This window comes from Nicrophorus vespilloides, unplaced genomic scaffold, assembly GCF_001412225.1.
Source record: "Nicrophorus vespilloides isolate i.1.1-1 unplaced genomic scaffold, Nicve_v1.0, whole genome shotgun sequence".
NCBI lineage: Eukaryota > Metazoa > Arthropoda > Insecta > Coleoptera > Silphidae > Nicrophorus > Nicrophorus vespilloides.
In genome coordinates this window covers 1,504-17,848 of record NW_017095678.1, presented here as the reverse complement: position 1 = coordinate 17,848, position 16,345 = coordinate 1,504, and the positions used below count along the sequence as shown (strand labels likewise).

General features: G+C 30.1%; 1 non-coding gene across 1 annotated transcript; it reads left to right on the top strand.

The window, feature by feature from the left end:
• Nucleotides 1-332: 332 nt before the first annotated feature.
• Trnam-cau lies at nucleotides 333-405 on the top strand. The gene has a single exon. It is a non-coding gene; the product is annotated as a tRNA-Met (tRNA).
• The last annotated feature ends 15,940 nt before the right edge of the window (nucleotides 406-16,345 follow it).

Genomic DNA, 16,345 nt, shown 5'->3' with positions numbered 1-16,345 from the left:
TCATGTCCTCCACCACCTACTCGATCAACGCGCCAACACCAACAAAATAATCCTCTTCATTGTTGTTGTTCTGTGTTTCGCGCAGCATCGAAAAACTGAAGACATCGTTGAGAACCGGAGGAGCGACGGCGAGGAGGACGGCAACATGCAGAAGGTGCCACCCAGGAAGCCGAAGCACCTGCAGCCCGGCGTTCCCAAACTCAAGGTACAATCGGAGCCAAAAAAACTACTCACATCTGTCTAAATATATATGTAGACACTAAGTGTTAAAAATAGTCTTAAGATCGGTGGAAGGTGATGGATGAGGTCGTGAGCAGACCGCAGGTCACCGGGCCTCGGTGGCGCAGTAGGCAGCGCGTAAGTCTCATAATCTTAAGGTCGTGAGTTCGAGCCTCACCCGGGGCATCACTTTTTTTAACATATTTTTTTTTCCTTCATTAATCAATTCTCTTTTCTTTACAATACAACGTATACAAATCAATCTTGAACTACTTAAAACTAAGTGATTTAAAAGAAAATTGTTTAAAGTTTATTTAATTACTCGACAACCACGCACGTTAATTAAATCAATGAAAATGCAAATCAAAGATAAAACCATAAACTTTCTAACAAGCCTACTACGAGATTTGTGGTGTATTCGGTTGTTTCGTTATGAGATGTCAAATTTGAACTTAAAGAAGAAAAAAAGTTTCTTCACGTTTCAATTAATTACTCGACAACCACGCACGCTAACAAGATCATTTAAAATTCACTTTAAATAGAAAACTATAGCCTTTCCAATAAACTTATTTCTAAAGCTGTACTGTATCTCATTATTTAGATATATGCTGTTAAAAATGTTGTTTCTTTTTCACGTTTTCTTAAAATTTCATTTATTTTCACAATAACTCGAAATTTATATCTTTTTAATTCTTTTTTTTGATTACAGTTTTTATTACGCTTCTTTTGGTATAACTACTGTTATATAAATATAATTAGTAACTGAGATATATTGATTTTTGTAAACTTTTTTACTTCTTCACGTATCTTTTAATTACTCGACAACCACGATTATTAATCAAATTTAATATACTTTTTTAAAGTGAATTTTAAATAGAAAACTATAACCTTTCCAACAAACTTATTTTTAAATTTGTGCTGTATCTCATTATTTAGATATATGCTGTTAAAAATGTTGTTTCTTTTCACGTTTTCTTCAAATTTCATTTGTTTTCACAATAACTCTAAATTTATCTTTTTTAATCCATTTTTTGATTACGGTTTTTATTGCGCTTCTTTTGATATAATTACTGTTATCTAAAGATAATTAGTAACTGAGATATGTTGATTTTTGTATACTTTTTTACTTCTTCACGTTTCTTTTAATTACTTGACAACCACGCATGTTAATCAGATCATTTAAAATTCAATTTAAATAGAAAACTATAACCTTTTTAATAAACTTATTTTTAAGTTTGTGCTATATCCCATTCGTTATATATAAGCTGTTAAAATTTTGTTTCTTTTTACGTTTTCTTAAAATTTCATGTGTTTTCACAATAACTCGATATTTATATTGTTTTAATACATTTTTTGATTACAGTTTTTATTGCGCTTCTTTTGATATAATTACTCTTATCTAAAGATAATTAGTAACTGAGATATGTTGATTTTTGTATACTTTTTTTACTTCTTCACGTTTCATTTAATTACTCGACAACCACGCATGTTAATCAGATCATTTAAAATTCACTTCAAATAAAAAACTATAGCCTTTCCAACAAACTTATTCTTAAATTTGTACTATATCCCATTCGTTATATATAAGCTGTTAAAATTATGTTTCTTTTTACATTTACTCAAAAATGTCATTTTTTCACTATATCTTAAAATTTATATATTTTTTAAAATATTTTATGATTGCAATACAAACGTTTTTTTATTACGCTTCTTTTGATGTAATTACTGTTACCTAATGATAATTAGTAAACGAGATATTGCGAATTTTTTTTATTAGTTTTTACTGCTTCACCTTTTGTTTAATTACTCTTTAACTACGCATACTAATTAGACAATTTAAGATGCAAATTAATGAAGAATCTGCAATCTTTCCAACGAGCCTACTATGAATTTCGTGGCATTTACCAATTTATTATAATTAATTATCAAAGTTAAGCTACAAAATTAACAAAAGTTGTAAATAAATCTGTTTTTTTTTTGCAAATATCTCAAGAACCAATAAAGCTACAACAAACATAAAACACTCAAATTGAAGCTAAAACTATAAAGAATAATGTAAACTTAATACTATGCGCATTAGTTTGTAAAAATCACTCGTAAAACGCAAATTAAAATACTCGTTAAAAAAAAACACAATTATCGGCATTGTTTAATTGCATTGTTTTGTTTCGTGTTGTTGCTCGATTCCCGTTAAATGCGACTGATAAAGGTCGGCTTCAATTTATTAAATATTTACGGCTCGACGGAACGAAAATTACTCTCTTATCTTGGCAAACTTCATACGAAGCGCTCCAAAGCAATAACACTTGTTTTCTTCGTCACTTGTTCGTTTCTAACATCTTTTGTTTACTCTCATTTCTTTTTTGTTTTTCTATTTTACATCAAGTTTTCCATCAATGTTCGTCTTTTGTTTCTTAATCGATTCATTTCCATTGCAAATAGTTATTTAATTAGTGCAATTATAACAATTATATTCTAATTAATGTTTGTTAAATTAATTAATTTTACTTTGAAACAATTATTCATATTTTTTTCTTCTAATTTGTTTTTTGCAGCAACTTGATTAATGTTAATACACGTTGTTGTCTTTTTTGTTAGTAACTATTGGTTACTAAGGAAACTCTTGTATTTGGTTATGTAACAAAAATACAGTTGCTAAGGTAACGCAAACATAATCACAAGCTTCTACAGAATGTCATCAAAAACAAACCTTATTTAGGAAACAAATGTTCTTCTGAAGCTTGTGTAAACTTGCAATGTAAATATTTTAACATTTTTTTAACAAAGTAAAAGAACCGACAAAAATTATTGTTAGTTTAACAACAAAACAAATATTTACAGTATAAAAAAAATCAAGTGTGTAAGTTTTGACAAATTCGCTAAACAAACATACATTTTGACATTTGATCTGTCACTTTTGACGTTTGTTCGAACATTGACATTTGACGTTTACTCGATTAAACCGATAAAACAACTGAATCAATTGACGCGTGTTTGATTTACGTTAGTATTGTAAATATTTACACAAACACTGGCACAAAAAGAAAACAAACGAACGTTTTTCTATGTTTGCTCAAGAAGCCGCAAAGAACGGTTTGTAATTAAAATTGTAATGTCAATAATGTATTGTATGTCAAATGACGTTCGCTATTGGTCGATTCTAGAATCCACGATTTTGATTGGACGATTTCACGGAATGGCAGACGAAACGACCAATCATAGTTCGTGTTTTGCAAACGCTTAGCAAAAAAAATGAAAACGGTGCGTTTTCATTGGTGCAAACATAAAATGGCACGCAAATCAATGCAGATTTAAAATAATTGAAGAAAGTAACAGAAAAACAAAAAGTGTAATAAAAACAAAAGCGATTGTCGCCTAGGGAACAATCGAATTGCGAAACGCTAATAACGGAAAAACCGCTTTATATATTATTTTTTTTTTTGTTTCGTTCGTTTGTTTATTTATAATCCACTGCAGAAGATAAACTTGACGAAAAAAAGAAATAATGATTTAAAAATAAAAGACGAGATAAAACAATAGACGTAAACAACGGAACTCGGCGTGTTTTCAAGGTTATGCCCATTTTGTTAAAACAAAACGCGTTTCAATCGAAAACAAATTCGTAGTTAGTGACTTGGCTACGTAATCTGATAGAAAAACATGTACGATCGGTTGTATAAGATATCGTTGCTAAGGTAACGTAAACATAATAATTTTGCTATGATGGAAAGTTTACAAACTGTTAATTACCTTCGAAACGTTTTGTTTTTATTTTTATTTGTATAAAATAATTTTTGTTATAATTATTTTTTTTTATTTATTACTAAATTGTAAGTGTAAACTGTATAAAATAATTTTTGTTATAATTATTTTTTTTTATTAATTACTAAATTGTAAATTACAATAGTTGTTCTGTGATTGGTGCGTTTTTCAAAATGGTACAAATCTGATGCGTTTTCATTGGTTCCTAGATAAAATGGCAAACGACAAAAACGACTGAGACTTTGATCTTACACAAAAAAAAGGTACAAAATCAACAAATAAAAAATGCTACCGTGAAAGTGAAACGTGATTGGTTAGATTTTGCGTCCGAACGTGAATCTAACTCTCTGATTGGTCCAACTTCTTAACAATTGAATTTATTACCTAACTAACTTTTGTTTCGTCTTTGTTTTTTTGTTTAAACGTACAAATTAAATGTAAATTTTTTGACAATTTAACTGTCATTTTTTGAAAACAACTGAATGCATGGTTTAAGACAACGTTTGAAGTTTAAGACAAATGTTTCAATATCATAGAAAACTTTTAATTTGAATTGCGTGTAAATTGAGTTGCCTACCTCGCGACAGCACACGCGTAATAAACAAATGAATGCATTACCGACAGGACAGGAAACCATACAAACATTCTTATCTCATCCAGTTTCAAGTGATTGTTGATGTTTGATCCTGCAATCTCGCAAAAGTGATTGAAACGAGTGAAAAAAACAAACAAACGACGAAACAAAACAAAACATCTTGAACTTGGATCGCATTGTCTTCGCTCACTATCAATTCTTTTGTTTTTTCTCATTTGTTTCATTATCTCAATTTTTGCAACTACCACCATCCAATTATTATTATTATTATTAGTGCATATTATATAAATACATGTAGTTCTCTCGATTTAGTTCAAGTCCGCGCTTTTTCTGCGTTCCTATTTTAAGCCCGGTCCGAGCTATTCCCGTGCACGGACTCCCTTGTTGTTGCCTTTTTTTTTTCTTAAATATACACCGGTATTATTAGACGCGCGGATAAATCATACCTCATTTGTTTTATTATTTTGAGATGTTGTTACTAGATTTTATAGTTCGAGACAATCTCTTAGTTTATTGATCATATTTTATCAACTGAGAGTTTTATATGAAAAGTGAAATGTACGTTTAAATCTTGAATCTTCAAGTAATGAAATGAGAGTTTTTGTAACTTCGTAACGTTATTGGTGGCTTAGTAATTGATTAACAAAAGTTAAGTAATTAATTGTAACAACCTTTTAGTTTTTAATGAATGTTTTCATAATCAATTGATTCAGATGAAAATACAAATGAAATTATTAATTTAAAATATTCAGAGAATAAAATGAGTGTACTTGGATTCACGTAACTCCATTGGTGTCTTCAGGAATTAATAACAAACTTTGATCACTAATTATTTATAAATACTAAAAATAACTTCATAGTTTTTAATTTATATTGTCATAATCAATGGTTCTTTTAGAATTTACATTCAATTATTAATCGTGAATCTTCAGAGAATAAAATGAGTATATTTGCATACTTGTAATTTGATTATTGACATGAGAATGTAATGGAAATTTAAAAAAAAACAACCTTTAATTTTTTTGTCTTTATTTTCTTAAACAACAATTTCTAATGAAAATTTCAATTCGTTTATTAATCTTAAATATTCAAGGAATAAAATGAACATATTTACAAGTTTGTAACTTCATTGGTGTCTTTGTTAATTAATAACAAACTATTGTGATTAATTAATAAAAATTAAGCTTTCGGTTTTTGGCTTGTATTTTCTTAACCAACAATTTTCAATAGTAAAATGAATATGTATATTAATCTAGATTCTTCAGGGAATAAAATGAGTATATTTGCATACTTGTAATTTGATTATTGCCTTCAGAATGTAATGGAAAGTAAAAAAAAACAACCTTTACTTTTTTTGTCTTTATTTTCTTAAACAACAATTTCTAATTAAAATTTCAATTTGCTTATTAATCTTAAATATTCAGGGAATAAAATAAGTATATTTATAAGTTTGTAACTTCATTGGTGTCTTTGTTAATTAATAACAAACTATTGTGATTAATTAATAAAAATCAAGCTCTCGGTTTTTGTCTCGTATTTTCTTAACCAACAATTTTCAATAGCAAAATAAATATGTATATTAATCTAGATTCTTCAGGGAATAAAACGAGTGCACTTGCGTGTCTGTAACTCTAATGGTGACTTCATAAATTAATAACAAACTTAAGTTTTTTTCTCTCATTTCTTTGTAAATGTTTGTAACGCGAAAAGTCGTTAAAATAAGTATCATTAGAAAAAATGCAATTAAGTTTGTAATAATCTATTTAGAAAAAAAAATAGACGTTTTAATAACGTGCGTCAAAGGTTGCGAAAACAAAAGAAAAATAAGAAGAAACAAAAATTTAAAACAAAAAGAAACAAATGATTAAAGACAAAAGCAGAAACAACAATATCAAGGCGGCGTTTGAATCTTGCAACGAGACATGAATTTCCGCTTCGAAGAGCAGTTTTTGTTTCCTCAACCTCGATTTCGTGTTTAATTTAAACGTTAACATCGAGTGTGCGTCGTCTTTCGAACAAAAGACTTCTCTGATTCGTGTATGCGAAACGTACGTACGTACGAGCGAACATGATAAGTAAAACCTAGTCTTTTTACACTTAGTACACGAGATTTAACATCTCGGTGAAGAATCTGTACGTTGAACGATATGTTGATATTTTATACGCTGAACCCAATTTCGTCGTTCGTCACGCACCGACTTTCTGCAGAATCGGCGCGAAACAAAACACATATGCACATGCGATAAAACGAAACGAAACGAAACAAAAAAAAAACAAATGACAGAATAATCACATTATGCAACCGCCACGCTCCTCAACAATCGGATTGTGATGTAACAGGGTTGACGTTCCGTTACGAAACAAAAAAGAATCGAAACAAAGAATTCGAATTTCCCTCTACTTGTTTCCATGGAAACCTATAGATGTTGTATGATCAATTCATGATTTTGTTAATCAATTGGTATCAATAAAAAAAAATTGACTTCTTCATTTTCAGCGTATATTTTGAAAATCAACAGTTTCCAAACTGAAAATGTAATGTGCATATAAATCTTGAATCTTTAACGAATAAAATGAGTATACATACGTACTTGTAGCACTATTAATAACTGGGTTAAATTTAGGTTAGGTTAAGCAACTTTTGACGTACGTCAATTTCATGAAACGTCATAATTTGACGTTTCCATGTTCGTGTGTCAGTTGTGCGAGCGGCCAGAAGCAATGTATAATCTTTTCGTATAATTTCGTACCAAAAAAATTCGAGAGAATTATGTAACACACACACACACGTACGTGTCCTCCGGTCAAAAAACGTCGTGGATAATCGAGGCAATTAATCAAACTCTCTGCCCAATTAACCAGATAAACTATGGTAATTCGATGATCGGTGCGTTTGATATTCGTTTGTTTTTGTTTTTGTTGTTTACCCGATTTTCAGGTAAAATGCGTTTCGCCGATTCCATTTCCATGGCAACCATTAAGATTGATTCTCCTGACGCAACGTGCCTTGACCTTTTGTGCGCGCTCAATTTTTTCTTCTCTTCTCTTAATCAAATCGAATCTGGACATCGCTTAACCTTATTCCGGACCCTAACCTAACCTACTTAGCAAGCAGCAATAGAAATACAAATTATATAAGAGTTTGCGGTTTTTTCCTTTTGGTAATTGCGATTACATTTTGCAATTTGCAAATCATACGTGCCTTTTTTTTTGCTTTTCACTCGACAAAAAGTTTTTGACGTACGTCAAAAATTGCGTATGCTTATTTTGCGTCGGCCATATTTGCGTGAACCAACCTCAAATATCGAGAAGTTTTGACAGGTGCTGTCAAGTTGCAAATACAACTATCACAATTGTTAACCACAAATGGTTTTGACAGATGCTGTCAAGTTGCAAATACAACTATCACAATTGTTAACCACAAATGGTTTTGACAGGTACTGTCAAGTGGTAAATACAACAATCACAATTGTTATCCTGAAATGGTTTTGACAAATGCTATCACAATTGTTAACCACAAATGGTTTTGACAGGTGCTGTCAAGTGGTAAATACAACAGTCACAATTGTTATCCTGAAATGGTTTTGACAGATGCTGTCAAGTTGCAAATACAACTATCACAATTGTTAACCACAAATGGTTTTGACAGATGTTGTAAAGTGGTAAATACGACAGTCACAATTGTTAACCTCAAATACTTTTGATAGGTGCTGTCAAGTTGCAAATACAACAGTCACAATTGTTAACTTAAAATTGTTTTGACAGGTGTTGTCAAGTTGCAAATACAACAGTCACAATTGTTAACCTCAAATGGTTTTGACAGGTGCTGTCAAGTTGCAAATACGACAGTCACAATTGTTAACCTCAAATTGTTTTGACAGGTGCTGTCAAATGGTAAATTGCATCCGCCATATTTGAATCTCCATGGAAATGAATGAATGAACTGAATGATTCATAAACAGATTTACTCTACAACCGATTACTAATTTCTAACCGACTATTTATTCTAAGTTTTGTACTGTTTGTTTTCGTTTGTTTTTTTTGTGTGCAATGTTTATGCACTCACCGCCTGCTGCACAATTACGTGTTCGCAGTGCGGAATTCTTTTACGCAAATCTCTAATAGTATCAATAGACGAAAGAAAACAGAATATGGAATAGTAAATGTAAATAGTGTGGGTTTGAAAATGATTTGCGTTCGCTCTTTTTTTCATGGTAAAGTCCAAAGTGTAGTAAGTCTGACGAAGATGGAAAGTGAAAGCGTTGAATGTATAAACCTCTCTCCGTATTTTCCCAACTGCAGTTTCGTAACGCCGTTTCCGCTGCCTACTAAAATTTAAAAAAAAACAACATTTTATAACAGTTGCAATACGAATTTACTTCTGTGGTTGGTACACATGACACAAAAACAAAATTTAATAAACATCGAAAAGAAAAAATCCCCTATACGACAAAATAAATGACGAAAAAAAAAAACAAATCAATAATATCGATTTTTTTTTCGTTTTGTTTTGCGTACTCATTGATACACCACACACCGTTTGCGAAAAATCAGCAAGTCCAAAGGTGCGAAAACCATTCACGCACGAAACGTTGTGTAACTTCCATTGAATTTCGCTGCAGCTTTTTTTTTTCGTTAATTGTTAATTTCGTATCAACGCCACCTCTATTCTTTACGTCTTTTCGTTTGTTTTTTTATATTCATTTTTGTTTTTGTTTTGTTTTATTTATATTTCATTAAGCCTACCATTAAATTTTGCTAATGACAACTACATTTTCGTTCAAAAAGAAACGTTCGCGTTTTATTAAAATTTGATTTAATTTGATCTAATTTGAAAATTAAAGATAAAACTCAGGCCTTTCCAATGAGCCCATGCGTAGATATGTAATGTACACCGATTTTTTGCTATGAGCTGTCAAAGTTGAGCAATTTCAAACTAATATTCTAATTGATTTAGATTTTTTTTAAGTAAAACTTAAATTTATAAAACTTTTATTATAATAATTGAATCGTTTTTTTAATGCGCATCTATTGATATAACAATAATTACCTAACGTTAATTAATAACTTAATTATTTCGATTTAATTTAATGTCTATACATTTTATTTAATAGCTCTAAAACCGCGAATGTTAACTAGATTATACAATATTGAGATTAAAGATAAAACTCGGGCCTTTCCAATAAGCCATATATTATATACATAATTTATTCCGTTCTTCTGTTATAAGCTGTTAATTTGATCAATAGAAGATCGAGAAAAAAAGTGGCTTCACCTTTTCTTCAATTACTCAATAATTATGTACATCAATTGGATCATCGAATATGCAAATTCAAGATAAAACTTGGGTCTTTCCAATGAGCCCTCTACTATATACATGTTTTACTTCGTTCTTTTGTTATAAGCTTTTAAATTTGACCAATAGGAAATCGAAAATAGTGTCTTCACTTTTTCTTCAATTACTCAATAACCACGCACGCCAACTGGATCATCGAATATGCAAATTCAAGATAAAACTTGGGTCTTTCCAATGAGCCTCTATATATACATGTTTTCCGTTCTTTTGTTATAAGCTGTAAATTTGACCAATAGGAAATCGAAAATAGTGTCTTCACTTTTTCTTCAATTACTCAATAACCACGCACGCCAATTGGATCATTGAATATGCAAATTCAAGATAAAACTTGGGCCTTTCCAATGAGCCTTCTACTATATACATGTTTTACTTCGTTCTTTTGTTATAAGCTGTTAAAATTTACCAATAGGAAATCGAAAATAGTGTCTTCACTTTTTCTTCAATTACTCGATAACCACGCACGCCAACTGGATCATGAATATGCAAATTCAAGATAAAACTTGGGCTTTCCAATGAGCCTTCTACTATATACATGTTTACTTCGTTCTTTTGTTATAAGCTGTTAAATTTGACCAATAGGAAATCGAAAATAGTGTCTTCACTTTTTCTTCAATTATTCCATAACCACGCACGCCAACTGGATCATTTAATATGCAAATTCAAGATAAAAGTTGGGTCTTTCCAATGAGCCTTCTACTATATACATGTTTTACTTCGTTCATTTGTTATAAGCTTTTAAATTTGACCAATAGGAAATTGAAAATTGTGTCTTCACTTTTTCTTTAATTACTCGATAACCACGCTCGCCAACTAGATCATCGAATATGCAAATTCAAGATAAAACTTGGGTCTTTCCAACGAGCATTCTACTATATACATGAGTTACTTCGTTCTTTTGTTATAAGCTGTTAAATTTGATCAATAGGAAATCGATAATAGTGTCTTCACTTTTTCTTCAATTACTCAATAACCACGCACGCCAACTGGATCATCGAATATGCAAATTCAAGATAAATCTGTGACCTTTGTATATATAAAAAAAATAGTTTCATAATTTATGTAACGAACACGAAATTTAATTATTTTATTGTTTTATCTTGAGTAAAACAATTACATCGAAAGCGATTGTAAACGGCAATTATTACCGTGTTGTTGTTGTTGTTGTTTTTTTTCCTCCTACTTCTTCTATTTTAACATTTCCAAGAGCTCAATGAAAGAAGTAATTGCTGAGCGCCAGAGAAGGTCGTGCGTTCTTTCTTTATCCTTTTTTTTTTCTGTTTCGTTTAGTATTCATTACTTCTTTTTTTTTCCTTCTTCTGCTGCGTTTTAATAAACGTTAAGAGGCGTTCATTACCGAAATAATCGCACCTTCCTTCCTTCAAATGCAAATCGAAATGTCAAGTGTGCGTGGAATCCTGTGATTTGCTCTCTTGCCTAATGGATTAATAACTCTTTTGTTTTCCATAGCTGACACGCTCTTTCATTACTCCGCCAACCATTGATTACTACCATCTCGCCGACCATTAGTCTCATTACCATAACTCATTTTACCATCACCAAACACGAGCCGTGTCATCTCTTTGTTTCTTCTCTTCTTTGTTTTTTTTTGTATTTGATCCATGATCGAATCGCAGTTGGCTTTGAGAATTTTCCATTCTATCAGTTATCTGTCACAGTTTGACAGCTAATCTAATGTCATATAAACAATGAAATGTCAGATTTGTTAATATTTCATGGCTTTCTGAGAAATTTTCACAAATAATCAATCAACAACATTTTCACGTTTTTCTCGAAAACTGCAAAAGGTATTTCGATCATTTAAATTGCATATCGAAGCTAAAACAATAGAGAATCGATTAAAACAATTGCAAATCTACAATTGTTAGTTTTTCAGTTACATTCTATCAGTTATCTGTCACAGTGTGACAGCTAATCTAATGTCATATAATCAATGAAATGTCAGATTTGACATTTGTTAATATTTCATGGCTTTCTGAGAAATTTTCACAAATAATCAATCAACAACATTTTCACGTTTTTCTCTGAAATTATAGAAGGTATTTCGATCATTTAAATTGCATATCGAAGCTAAAACAATAGAGAATCGATTAAAACAATTGCAAATCTACAATTGTTAGTTTTTCAGTTACATTCTATCAGTTATCTGTCACAGTTTGACAGCTAATCTAATGTCATATAATCAATGAAATGTCAGATTTGACATTTGTTAATTTTTCATGACATTCTGAGAAATTTTCACAAATAATCAATCAACAACATTTTTACGTTTTTCTCGGAAACTACAAAAGCTATTTCGATTATTTAAACTACATATCGAAGCTAAAACAATAGAGAATCGATTAAAATAATTGCAAATGTGTAATTGTTAGTTTTCAGGTGATTTTTTTGAGATGAAAATTTAATTTTTTTTCTTCTTCTACGCAGCTTCGATGATATAGCGCAAACATCTGCGTGGGTTTGCGGTTGCAAACAAAAAGAAAAAAAAAGAAACGAAGAATCCAATATCATCTTGACATGTAAAGTTTCAGTCGTTAACCTTTTCTTCTACTCTTCCTCCATTCGAGCTGATTAAGCGCGAATCGCAGTTTCATGTTCTTCATTTTTTTTCTTTCTCTTCTTATTCCAACGCCTCCTTCTTTCATTCCGTATTTTTTAGATGCAACAAAAGAGGAACGAAACAACAACATGAAAGAAAACAAAAGAAGAAAAAAAAACAACGATTCGATCGTGGGAATATCGACGGTTTTACGCGAACTCGTCAATTTGCGCTCTTATATTTCAATTGTTCGTTATTTCTTCCTTCATTTGTTTCTTGTCTGCTAAGGAATTAGAACAAGTGAAGAAGAAAAAAACAAACATGTGACACACAAACTGAGAGCGTTGCCATGTCAATAAACAATTGAAGCCGGGATTTGCGCAAAATGCGTGCGTTTTACGGATGAAATTTCCCCGTTTCTCATTCACATTTCGTACTCATTCATAGACAAACAACATTTATTATCGTTGCAGTCTGTATTTGGTGCGAATGTGACTATTTTTAGATCATTCAGAAATGTCACCCGTTCGTCACGCACTCTTCGATCAAGTGTAAACATTGTATTTTCCCATATTTTTAATTATTTCCTTCCCTAAACAATGCATCACGTCTACGAAATGCAATCTAAACCAATATTCCTCTACAATCCGAACTAATTTTGACCGTATATCAACATTTTATAAATCAAATTTTCTAAATCGTTTCACGAATAAACCGATTAATCTTTCTTAATTAAACCAATTGTATTTAATTCCCTATAGTTTTAGCTTTCATTTAAGCCCTCATAACCTAAAATATCTTCAGCGGTTATCGAGAAAAACGACAAAAACTGAACTGTCATTATTTTTTTTACATCAAAATTTATGAAATCAAAAAAACAATCGATTAATCAATAAACAAATGATTGTTTTTTTTTTCAATTGTTTATTAAATCACATCTCCTTTTACTAATATATTAGTTGAGTTTAGAAAGTCCGTTCTTGGGGAAGATAATCAGCAACGATTTCAATCATTGAATTACGTTTACACATATAATCGATGTTTCTTTGTTTGTTTCTACCTTCATTTGTTCTTTAAACAATCAATTGTTCATTCTACTATAAACATATGCAAAAACAATCCATTGATTTTGTTTTTAAATCGCACTTATTTACTGTTAAGTAATTCAAAGTTTTGAAAATTAAAGTAGGCTAATTTTTGTAAATTTTGTTAATTCTAGTGATTTCAGTGTTACCAAAATACTTTTATTTTTATTGTCATCATGTGAAGATTCGTATAATTCGTTTGTAAATGTTTATGGTGTAAAAATAGCTTTGATAGTTTTCGTGGAAATTGCAGAGTTTTTAGTGTGTGAAATTTGGCAACAATTTTCACCAAAAAACCACTAAAATTTAAGAAAACGCATGAAATCAACACGTTTATTTCTAATATTGTTGAGATTCTAATACATAACGAAAATTTTGCACAATTTCATAAATTGAAAAAAAAATTAGTGAACTTTGAAATTGATTTTCTCAAAATTTGTAAACATTCACTTACATGTTTTTACACTCATTTTATTCATAAAAAGTTATCTTTAATATACACTAATTTTTATTAAAATCGCTTCACTAATTATCGAGATATACGTGAAAACAACTTTTAAGGTCATAATCAAGTTAACTTTAAAATTGATTTACTCATAATTTGTTAGCATTAATTTATATATTTTTACATTCATTTTATTCATAAAAAAGTTATCTTTAACATACACTAAATTTCATTTCAAAATCGCTTCACTAATTATGGAGATATTCGTGAAAATAAAGTTTAAGTTCATAATCAAGTTAACTTTGAAATTGATTTACTCATAATCTGTAAACCGCAAAAGCATTATTTTTACACTCATTTACTCGTACAATTTCTATCTTCAATTTAAACTTAGTTTCATTAAGATAACTTTAATATTTACCGAGATATTTATAAGAATAACAAAATAAAAATGTATTCATAATCAAGTCTACTTTGAAACTGTTTTACTCAAAATCTGTAAACAGCACAAACATACTTTTGCACTCATTTTACTCGTACAAATATTATCTTTCATTTACATTTATTTGCATGCAGATAACTTCATTACTTATCGAGATACAAGCGAAAAATGTAAATTGGAAATCGAAATTTTTAGTTTAATTGTTTTCTATTTCGGAGCTCCATTGACGCGCATTATAAACGCCTCATTACGAACGCCAAAACCCGTAACGAATCTCGTGCGAAACGTATTTTTAGTACATTTTATTTTTATTATTTGTACGCAATAAAAAAGAGATTCTATTCGAGCGCCATCTATGAGATCACTGCAAAGCTTTCCCTTGATGTCTTTGTTTCGTAACCAATGGTAACATCAAAGAAACATAGCCTTCTTCTTTTTTTAATTATCTTTTGATTTATGAAAACTTCAAAGTTAACCAACAAATTTCCATTTTGTTTTGTTTTGTTTTGAAATTTGCGTAAAGTCTAGAAACTAATGGAAACAAAACAAAAACGAAACTAATTAAGGTAAAAATGCGAATTCGAAATTCGGAACGCGAAACGCAAAATAAAATCTCTTAAAGAAAGGTTGGCGGTGGGCGTTTGTTGCTATGGAAACATAAAATTTTATTGCTTTTTTCTCGTTTCCGACAACGATAGAGAAACAGAATTCACATCGTAAAAGAAACAATTGATATTCAGTAAGCAAATCTCCGTTTCCATGGAAATGAAAATGTACAGTTTTCAACAAATCAAATTAATGAAGTGAACAATAACAAAATAACCAACAAATAAAAAAAATGACGTTTAAATTGTCAAAAGTCTAGTAAAACAAACATAAATTGACAGGAGACAATAAGTAAAAAATAAAACACTAACAAAACAATTGCTACAAGTTTTCAAGTTTATATAGAAAAACAAGAGACAAAACAAAATATAACCATGAAACAAAAGTCTAGTCGTTGTCAACTTTTTATAAATACACCGAAGGTTTTTCTTTTTTCTCTCTCTCTCTCGCTGTAAACGCACGAATATAACCTCTTAAGGTTTCGTGCAATCCACCTAAATTGTTTTATAATTAGAGATTTCATCATTATTTCTTTGTGTCTATGAGGAAACAGAGCAAAATTTAGGAAAATTTCGCAACTTTTCGATACCGAGAAGAAGGAAAGTCTTCGCTAAAAGTATCTATTATTAAAGGTTTCATCAGATCGCTTCCAAAAATACATGCGAAAAAAAGCAATAGCGTTCTCACGGAAAGTAGATGATTTTCTTTCGAGTTAAACTGGATGACCGAAGTTTAAATACGAAGAAAAGTTTGAAAATAAATTTGCAAATTCATTAATTTCCTAGTAGATTTATATTTTAAATGGTGATCGAAGCAGTCTTAGATTTATCACCAATTCTAGTGCAATCGTTGCTTAACTTTTCTTAAAATTTGTCAGTGCAAATAAAAAAAATCGCGTAGCCTTGAATATCAATTGTTTTTTTTTGTTATAACTTAATTTATATAATAAATCCATATGCAAAATCTTTTGTTTTTTTTCTTTCTTTTGTTACGAACAAAACGATTGACGTTGATTTGTTTGAAATAAATTCAACAATCTAAAAAAAAATATTAAGTCCTCCAAGAATCAAAAGTTTTCTTTGTAAATTGTTTAACAAAAAAAAAACGCGAATTTCGTTATTGTTACCAAAAAGGATAAGGTAATTTGCACCCACTCTTCGACGATTTACTAATGTAGTCATCATCATCATCAATTCGCACAACAAAAAAAAACGCAGTAGTCGTCGAGTCAACTGTTTCCAGAATCGCTCGTTTGTTTTTTTTTTGTTTTGTTTCCAT